This window comes from Sapajus apella, unplaced genomic scaffold (genome assembly GCF_009761245.1).
Source record: "Sapajus apella isolate SASKATOON/1434 unplaced genomic scaffold, GSC_monkey_1.0 scaffold109, whole genome shotgun sequence".
Lineage (NCBI taxonomy): Eukaryota > Metazoa > Chordata > Mammalia > Primates > Cebidae > Sapajus > Sapajus apella.
In genome coordinates, this window is record NW_022437049.1 from 3,955,438 (window position 1) to 3,965,565 (window position 10,128).

General features: G+C 41.9%; 1 protein-coding gene across 3 annotated transcripts in view; it reads left to right on the forward strand.

The window, feature by feature from the left end:
- Positions 1-1,155: 1,155 nt before the first annotated feature.
- SMAD4 (SMAD family member 4) overlaps positions 1,156-10,128 on the forward strand; it is a 50,070-nt gene continuing 41,097 nt past the window's right edge. For all 3 annotated transcript variants that reach the window (XR_004263089.1, XM_032259506.1, XM_032259507.1), the window contains exon 1: positions 1,156-1,797. The gene's annotated coding sequence lies outside the window, so the exon portion shown is untranslated. The remainder of the gene's footprint in view (positions 1,798-10,128) is intronic.

A 10,128-nucleotide genomic window follows, 5' to 3' on the forward strand; every position in this document is an offset into this window, starting at 1 on the left:
AACTATTATTAAATCATGTTTAGTAATTTATCAGCTGACAGACCTTCCTTCAGTTTTGCTGACAGAAAAGATTGGAAAACTATCTGACTTGCAAAATAACTTAAAACCCTTCACCTAAGGTCATTTACTTTCTCAGCATAGATACTGGTATTTGAATTGCGGAGAGGTTCTGCATTGACTGAGTGCACCTTAGTAATGGGTGAGAATTGTGACTTTCTTTTGTAAGGTTGGAGGGAGAAGGACAGTTTTGAAAACAGGTGCTGTGTCCTTAGCTCCCTTCTCAAGCTGGGCAACTTTAGAAAATAGAACATATAACAATGGAAGATATGGAAATGAAATCCCTTAAAACTGGTTTTCATAAACCCCAGTGGTAAGAGAACACCAGTTTGAAGCTTCAGGGGCCTTCTGATAAAAAAAAAAGGGAATGGCCCAGGAAGTGGAGGACAGAATGAAGCACTGAGGATGCGTGGCGAGGGCGTGCGGTGGGTGGAGGTTTCTGGATTACGTGATCTAAGAAATGACTTTAGAACTGGCTCATCATTAGTTTTGAAGGGACTAAAACTAGACTCAAAGTAGTTCCTGCTTGGTGAAAATATATCATTAATGCGTTTTAAATTAAAAAATAAATGTATGCGTCTTGCAAAAAATGAAATAAAAGAAGCATAAAGCCAAAAGCAGAGCCTATGCCTTTCCCCACCGAACAGATAACCTAGTTAGTAAGTGTGTAGTAGGAGTCGAAGTTCCCCTCCAGCTCCGAGAGCGCTCTACATCTCTTCCAACAAAACCACTCACACTCGCAACGCCTGGCAAGGCTCTTCAGTGCGGGATTCCTTGACTGTCCTGTGCGTCTCTCGAGTTTAAACACCTCCGGAGCTCGAGATTCGGGGCTGCCAGAAACGGAATGTGCGGCCAGCGTCTGTTTCTTCCCGAAGTGAACTCCTACAACCTAGCCACTTTCTCCTCCGAGCTGTCGATTGGCTGTTGAAGGCCAATTTTTGTGCCTACGCAGGTCCTCAACACAAAACAAAACAAAAAACCAACAAAGGCCGGGCTAGTCACTGTTTATAAACACTTACTGGACGCCCACTCAACGCCGAGCTCTCCTGCGCAGCTTGGGTACTTTTTTGCAAAGAGATGCCAATGTCCCCGGCGACCACTCCCTCAAGCAGGCCTTCGCCCTGCGCCCGCGTCGCGGCCCAGGCCCAGCCCCAAGCCGGGACCCAGAGCCGCCAGCCGGCTGGCGCTGCCCTGCAAGCGCCTGCGCAGAGCGACCCTCCCCGTCACTCGGGGCGGGGGACGGGAGGCGGGGGCAGCCGGGAGAAAGGAAAGCTGCGGGGGAAAAGGGCCAAACCCTGAAATTACCCGGATGTGGTCCCCGCGCGCGCATGCTCAGTGTCCTCTCGACAAGTTGGCAGCAACAACACGGCCCTGGTCGTCGTCGCCGCTGCGGTAACGGAGCGGCTCGGGTGGCGGAGCCTGCGTTCGCGCCCTCCTTCTCTCTTCTGGAGGCCTTTCTCGCCCTCCCCTCAGCTCCGCAGGCGCCCAGCGGGTGGGAGCGGGTGAGGGGAGCCGGGTGCCTCGCGAGAGAGGCCCCCCGCCGCGGGGCTGCCCGGGAGCTCGAGGCGGTCAGGTCGGCGCGGGCAGCGGCGCGACGCTAAGGAGAGGCGGCCTGGCCGGGACGCCTCGGGGCGGGGGCCGAGGAGCTCTCCGGGTCGCCGGGGAAAGCGACGGGCCCGGCGCCTCCGCGGACCAGCAGCGGCGGGAGAGCGGACTCCCCTCGCCACCGCCCGAGCCCAGGTAACCGCGCCATGTCCCCTCCCCTTCCCCCGGCCGGGCCCGCGCACCCCGCCCGCGGCTTCTCCGCCCCGGGGCGGGCTCCCGGGGGGCAGCGAGGAGCGCGCGGATCCGCTGGGAGAGCGACCGCGGCTACCTGACGAGCCGGGCCGGGCGGGCTGGGTGAGTGCCGGGTGGCGGTGCCTCGCGTCCCTCCGGCTCCCAGCTCCGCTTGCAGCTCGTGGGAGAATCAAGTTAAACTCGGACGGGACTCCTGCCGCAGCCGCCGCTCCTCTTTGTTGTTCTGAAGTAGTTTTTCGGTCGCCCGGGCCGAGCGCGTTGGGTCGGCTGGAGTGTGTTGCCTTACGGTCTAAATGAAAGTTGTAAATTGTTTGTCTTAATTTGTTTTCTCCAGCCAATTTCTGTTTTCTCTTTGTCCTTTACTTTCTCTTCCTAGTCGTGTCAATGCCAGTTTACGCTTCTGTGTTTGATATGTTTAGTTTTTGAGTACTGAGAGTGACGGTGGTATGCCGGACACATTCTTAGCACCTAACTGAACCCCTTCTTCCCCCTATGTAACATGCTTCCTAATAAAAGACACAGTTGATCTTACTGTTAGCACTACATGTACTGAGAGTGAAATTGGTGTAGGGTGGAGGGCGGTGGCTCCATCACTTGCCCCGAACTGCTGTTAGGATTTCTCAAACTAGATTTTCAAAGACACGAGTGTGTTTAGTTAATCTGAAAGATTTATTTGCTGGTGCAGAGGTTTTACAAAGCCCTGCTGAAGATTGATAGCTGTTTCCCCTCAAAAACCTAAGTACATTTGTTTTTAATAAAACACACACACACACACACACACACACACACACACACACACACACACACACACACACACACACACACACACACACACATTTATTTCCAAATTAGTTTCTTAATGCATTTAGTTTTTGCACCGTAGTTTAAGGTGGAATTGCTAGTTATTTAGGAATAATAAATATAACAAGATAATAAGGGAATTAGCCTGAGTTGACTTTCTGCAGACGTACAATCTTAGCTAATTTTTGTTAATAGCCTTTGACTTTTGTCGGAATTAGAATCCTTTTAGTCTTAGTAGCAGCTTGGTTACTCGAGTATTTAAGAAGTAGGTTCACTACTTTTTGCTGGCAAAAAACATTTAGAGTCTCAGAAAAATGAAATGCATAATGTTGTAATTAGGTTTAGAACATGCCATTTGAATAATTTTTATGGTGGATTTCATATAGGAAGTTCTAAAGTGTAACTTTTTTTATGCTAAGGACTTATTCTCTCTATATTGGAAAGTTCTGATGTGATTAGTACATAACATTCCAAACTGTAAATGATTAACATTTAAAAACATGGATTTTTAAAATTAATGTTTCTTCCATAATGCTGTCATGATTTTGTATACTTAAATGTGTTCCTTACAGAACAAATGTAATAGAGATAGGCCAAGCATTTATAATTTGGAGTAGCTTTAGATCTAAAGATGGTGATGAATTATGTAGGCTTAAGTTGTTGGAATTAAAACTAAAAGCTTCTTTAGATAAAATTGTTATAACATTTGACTTTGTTAATAGAAGTGACTTTTTCTTTGCTTTCCAGGTTTTGGGGTGAGTTTTAGAGAAGTATTGCATCTTGGCTTGTTTATTTTTGAAGTGGGGGTGCATGTCTCTTTAGGTCAGTGCCTTCAGTGTAAATCTTGAGTTTAGAAAAAAAAAACAAATTGCAAATCTGTTTTTCAGACTTAATGAAAATTTGTGCTGAGAAAGTCACTTTGAAATATTTTGGAATAAGTTTTACGTGGATGATTGAGTTTTTATGATAGTTTTGCCGCTTGAAGCAATTCTGCCTATACTAGGAAGCAGCAAATCTTATTTTAGAAAACTTGTGCTTCACTTTCTTAAGCTACATTTTAGTCGAGCGATTGTGTGTGAATTCCTTTTCTGTATTCCCCTTCAGTTTTTCGTTTCCCCCCAAATTAAGGAGCAAGCATTAGCCTAATTTATGCTGCCCAGTTACACTGCAGCTCTCCCACTTGGAAGCAGTTTCTTTCTGATTGAGCCAGTGTTATAGTAACATCATTAGACACTATTCTAATTGAGGTGTGAATTACTGAGGCCTTACTAGGGAGGTTAACCCTATAGCATCTGCAGGATTCATTATATATAAAATGCATATTTAGGCTTGTCTAAATTTTTGCCTATTTTGGTGAAAACAGGTTTTGCTGATGTTTAAACTTAGTTCATTTTGTCCTCTCACCTAACCTTTTTTTCCATTTTTAATTCAGTGATTTTGTTTTAGAGTGACTGGTTCTTCAAGCATCTTGTAATAGCCATTTCAGCGCTCATTATATATGTTTGGATTTCTTTTTGTTGTTGTTGACCTGGAAGACTGTGTAGTTATGAAGAAAAAAATTTTTTTTTTTTTTTTTTTTTTGCTTAGATTGATGATGAATGGTGGCTCTGAGATGACTGTTAATTGTGTATAAAAGTAACCTGACAAAAAATGTTTTGTTATCTACAGTTAAAGGACTTAGACCAGAATAACACAGCATTTTTTTATTCTTCTTTTTTTTTTTTGGGATGGAGTCTTGCTCTGTTGTCCAGGCTGGAGTCCAGTGGTACAATCTCGGCTCACTGCAACCTCCGCCTCCCAGGTTCAGGCAGTTCTCCTGCCTCAGCCTCCCGAGTAGCTGGGATTACAGGCATGTGCCACCACAGTGCCTGGCTAATTTTTGTATTTTTAGTAGAGACAGGATTTCACTACGTTGGTCAGGCAGGTCTTGAACTGACCTCAGGTGATCCACCCACTTTGGCCTCCCAAAGTGTTGGAATTACAGGTGTAAGCCTCTGTGCGTGGCCATAACACAGCATTTAATACAGTTTTGTAAAATTATCAAATTTTGGACTTTTGTTCAACAGTTGATGAAGTCTCAATTGTTGCAAAATGAGAAATTCAAACAGTTGACAAATATATCTAGATATATTCATTTGAGCTACTTGTAGAGTGATGCTGTTTGCATATGCCAAGCATACACTTGATCATAAGTCAGATTTAGAAGTTTTGAATTTTTTTTTCTCTTTCTAAAATGCGTAATTTTGGTGATGGGAAATTTGACTGAATCCAGTTTCTCAGGAACAAAGTATTTTAGGTTGTGTCACCTTGACACTATTACATGGTGTATCCAGCATCCGGGAATATTTGTTTTTAACTATGAAAGTGAGTGAAACCTAGGGTAGTGCTTACATATGTAAAACTAAGATGGTAGATAGTTGGATTCTTATAATTTATAAGGTTCTTATAATCTAAGTCTCGGTAAGTTGCTAGTGCAAATTATAGATCAGACAGATAAGTATCAAAGACCAATCATAAAGAGGGTCTGTTAACATTTTAATCAGCTTAAAATTGGCGATAATGGTAAAGACCTTTCGACTCAAAGACTTTTTTTATTTCATTATTTACATTTCAAATGCGAATTTTTTGCAGTTTGGAAAACTTGTAAATGTGTTGAATTTATCTTTTTTTGAGACAAAGTCTCGCTCTTGTCCCCCAGGCTGGAGTGCACTGGTGTGATCTGAGCTCACTGGAACCTCTGCCTTCTGGGTTCAAGCCATTTTTCTGCCTTACCCTCCCAGGTCGCTAGGATTACAAGCACCTGCCATCACGCCTGGCTAATTTTTGCATTTTTTGGGGGGAAACGGGATTTCGCCATGTTGGCCAGGCTGGTCTTGAACTCCTGACCTCAGATGATCTGCCAGCCTCAGCCTCCCAAAGTGCTGGGACTACAGGTGGGAGCCATCTCGCCCAGCCGAATTTATCTTTTTATTGCCTTTTTTACTCCCAAGGCTTAGGGCAATGGTCTCTCCTCTCTTTCTCCCTCTCCCTCTCTTTCACTTTCTTTCTCTCTCTTTGTCTTTCTTTCTCCTTTTCTCTTTCTCTTCTTTTTTTTTTTTTTCTTTTTCTTTTCATCTTGCTCAGTGCCCCAGCCTAGAGTACAGTATTGCAATCATAGCTAACTGTAGCCTTAACCTCCCAGGCTCAAGCAGTCCCACCTCAACCTCCCTAGTAGCTGGAACTACAGGCATGCACCATCACACCTGTCTAATTTTTTTTGAAAATTTTTTGTAGAGACAGGGTCTCCCTCTGTTGCCCTGGCTGATCTTGAACTCTTGGGTTCAAGTGATCCTCCCACCTTGACCTCCCAAAGCTGCTGGGATTATAGGCGTGAGCCACCATGCCTGGCCAGTAGTTTTCAATCTTGGCTGTACTTTTAGATATCTTGGGGAGTTTTACAAAATACCGATGCCCGAATTCCAGCCCCAGAAATTAATGTGATTTGGTTGGTCTGTGGTGCAGCCAGGTTAGCTCTCCACAGTGATTGAGCCATTAGGGTCCTCTGACTTTTCCTTTTGAACTGTTTCACTTGTGTTAGCTTTACATTCTTTAATACGGTGAAATACACATGCACAGTGTAGTCATTTCACACTTAATGGGTCTTTTGAAAGTATTGCCATATTTGTTTTGCTTCTGTGTCTGTCTCTTTTCTTTCTCTCCCCCTTCCTATCACATATTCCTTTCTCCTGTTTCTTTCTTTACTTTCAGTTTATTTGAACTCTCTGGTAGTAAGTTTTAGGAAACTGTATTTCCCATTATGAGAAGTTAGTATATCATCACTCTTTTAAATAGGAAGTTACCCTTCTTTTAAAGTATATTCTCAAATGCTTGCTTGTACTCCTTTTAGAGACTAATTACTTTAAGTCCCTAAGTTAGCATCTAACTCCCGGTGGGCTTGATGTGATGGCTTACTCTTCTAGTCTCAGCACTTCCTGAGGCTGAGGTGGGAGGATCACTTGAGCCCAGGATTTCAAGGCTAGCCTGGGCAACAAAGTGAGACCTTTACTCTTAAAAATAAATAAATAAATAAAACTCCCAATGCAAATTGTCTTCTTAGGGGGTTAATCTACTTGGAAACCATAATGTTTTCTAGCCACCAGTTAACTAGCCACTTAGCCGGTTTTTGAGACGCAGGTTGCATTGGGCTTTTTCTGTCAGGGCTTAACTTACATACTGCAAGACAGTTGCTCAACTAGGCCAGCTAGCTAGTACATCTTTAGAGATCATCAAGGGCATGTTCAGCTCTCCATTTACATCACCTGAAGTAGGTCCCAAGTGCTGGGCTATGGAGTACTTTCATCTCTGTCCCTGGAAAAGCTGTTTTAAAAAATAAAAATATTTTTTCCCTGCCTGATTGCAACACACATGCTGCTTCAGAATGGGAATGGAGTGGAGGAGACTTGGGAATCTGCATTTTTTTTAAAGTATCTCTTGATTCTAAGGGCTTTGTTTATTTTAGTATGCTTATCCTTGTTGCTTTGTTTATCCATTTGTCTATCTGTTTTTTTAGAGACAGTTCACTAAGGCTGGAGTGCAGTGACACCATCATAGTCCACTGTAATCTTCAACTTCTGGGTTCAAGAGATCTTCCCGCCTCAGCCTCTAGAGTAGCTAGGACTACAGGCATGTACCACTATGACTGGCTGATTTTTAAAAATTGTTTTGTAGAGATGGGGGTCTCGCTTTGTTGCCCATGCTGGGCAAATCTTATTTATGATTTACTACTAGGACTGCTACTGAATATTTATTTTTATAGTAAGGTATTATTTCTGTAACTTAATATGGATGAATGTATGCTATTCAGGTCTTTTCAAGTCAAAATATATTTCTAAATGTAAACTGAATTAAGGATATTTGTCAGTGATATTCACTAGTGAATTCTAGAGCATATGATATCAGTAAATGGTCAGTCATTGTAAAAATTGAATCATCTAGTGAAAGGATGACTGGAAATAATATTTAATGGGGTAAGCTAAGCCAGGAATCATTGTACATAAACATATTAGGTGTGTCTTACGTCTTAAATATGCCTACTAAAACTAGTTGAAGGAATAATGTGCATAGATGTTAAAATAATGAAAGGGCTGGCTAATTGTAAAGAAAAATGATACAACTTCTATGTAATTAGTCTTTTTAATCAGTTGCATATATTCATAATATTTAATTTGTAAAGTAAAGATTGTAGACTAGATAAGTGCTCTGTAAAACTAACAGAACCTCTGACTTCCATAGTACTTTTTAAAGGTACAGCCCCACCCTTGATTGTAGTTAGTGGAACTCGCCTAACCTGCAGGGGATTTTGATTCACCCCCTTTGAAGAAATAAGCTAGATGGCTTGATAGTCTCTTTGATTTAAGCTTTATGAAACACATTTTTCAGTTATCAGTTATTAAAATTCAGTTTAGTTTCCACCATCTTTTAAAACAGTGGTTCCCAAAGTATTGTCCACAGACTCCTGGAGATCCCTAAGATCCTTATATTTAAGGGGCTCACAAAATCAAAATTATTTTCATAATGAAACTGACACATTATTTGCCTTTTCACTGTGAGAACATTTGTATGGATGGTGAAGGAGCAGTGGTGGGTAAACTGCCAGCACTTTAAAATGCATCTAGGCAGTTGTACCAAAGGTATGAGTTCTTATTTTGTTCTTTATAGTTAAAAACACGTTAAGCATTTGAAAAAATGCCAGTTTCACTTAATAATCCCCTTTCTGCAGCAGTAAAAAGGTTTAATTTTAAAATCTCTACCCTGGAGTACATTATCTTTTTAATATTCAATGTGATTAAATGGGAAGTATGCATAAAGCATTTCTGCACATTGAAGTACAGTGTTCTTTTCTAGGAAAAGCACTTGTGTGATTTAGCTGCAAGCTGAACTAGCTGCTTTTTAATGGGACACCATTTTTGTTTTTATATAACAGAATGACAGATAAGCCATAGCTATTTAGATTTGAGTATTTGGCAGGTAATTCCTTGGAAATGAATAAGTGAGACAGCCACTTCAAGGAAAACATTTATAGCCAGTGCTAAAATTAGATTTTTGGGAAACACCTATCTGTCACTATGAACTTGCCAGTTTCTTAATACTTAAAGACTTTTCTGATAAGATGGGTGGTGATATTAAGGAATGTGATCTAAAAAAAATATGTTGGGCTGGGCACCGTGGTGTACACCTGTATTTGTAGCACTTTGGGAGGTGGAGGTGGGAGAATTGCTTTTGACCAAGAGTTCAAGACCCTGTTTCTACAAAAACATATAAAAAAAATTAGCCAGGTGTAATGGCATGTAATGGCATGTGCCTGTAGTTCTAGCTGCGCAGGAGGCTTAGGTGAGAGTATTGCTTGAGCCAGGGAGTTCAAATCTGCATTAAGCTAGAATCATACCACTGCACTCCAGCCTGGGCTACAGAGCGAGACTGTGTTGTGGATGTGTGTAAGGGGTAGAGGTGGGGGTGGGAGGAGTATGAGGAAGTGTGTCAACATTAGGAAAATCTGTACAACTCATTGAACCAGTATTTTCCCGAATGACCAATTTATGTTACAAAATCATGAATGGGCAGGCGATCCATTCAAAGTACAGCATAGACAAATGCATTTTTATGTATCGGAGCCAAAAAGTTCGTTGATACAGGTTCAGATTCCACATTGTAACTAACCTTTAAGAATTGCCACTTGAATTTTGGTGTTGAGTAAAAGATGAATATCCATTATTTTCTGAAAAGGCTATTAAAATACCCCTCCAGTGACCTATCCGTGTGAGACACATTTTCTTCATGTACTTTAACCAAAACAACATATCATAACAGATTGGATGGAGAAGCAGCTATGAATCCAGCTGTCTCCTATTAAGCTAGTCATTAAGAGAAACTTGTGAAGATGTAAAACAGTGTTACTCTTGATTCCTAACTTTCGTTGTAGAAAATTCTATTTTTCATAAGATATATTATTTATATTAATATGTAATGGGTTTATTATTTTAAATGAATTAACAAAATGAATACCAAAAATTTTAGTAGTTTTATTTATTTGTAATATGATAAATATCAACGTATATAGCTCACATAAACAAAAGCTATTTGACGTCTTTAATATTAAGAATATAGGCCAGGCGTGGTGGCTCACGCCTGTAATCCCAGCATTTTGGGAGGCCGAGATGGGCGGATCACGAGGTCAGGAGATGGAGACCATCCTGGCTAACACGGTGAAACCCCATCTCTATTAAAAATACAAAATTTGCTGGGCATGGTGGTGTGCTCCTGTAGTCCAGCTTCTTGAGAGGCTGAGGGAGGAGAGTTGCTTGAACCTGGGAGGCAGAGGTTGCAGTGAGCCTAGATTGAGCCATGGCACTGCAGTCTGGGCGACAGAAAGACTCTGTCCCCAAAAATAAAAAATAAAAAAATTGCCGGGCGCGGTGGCTCAAGCCTGTAATCCCA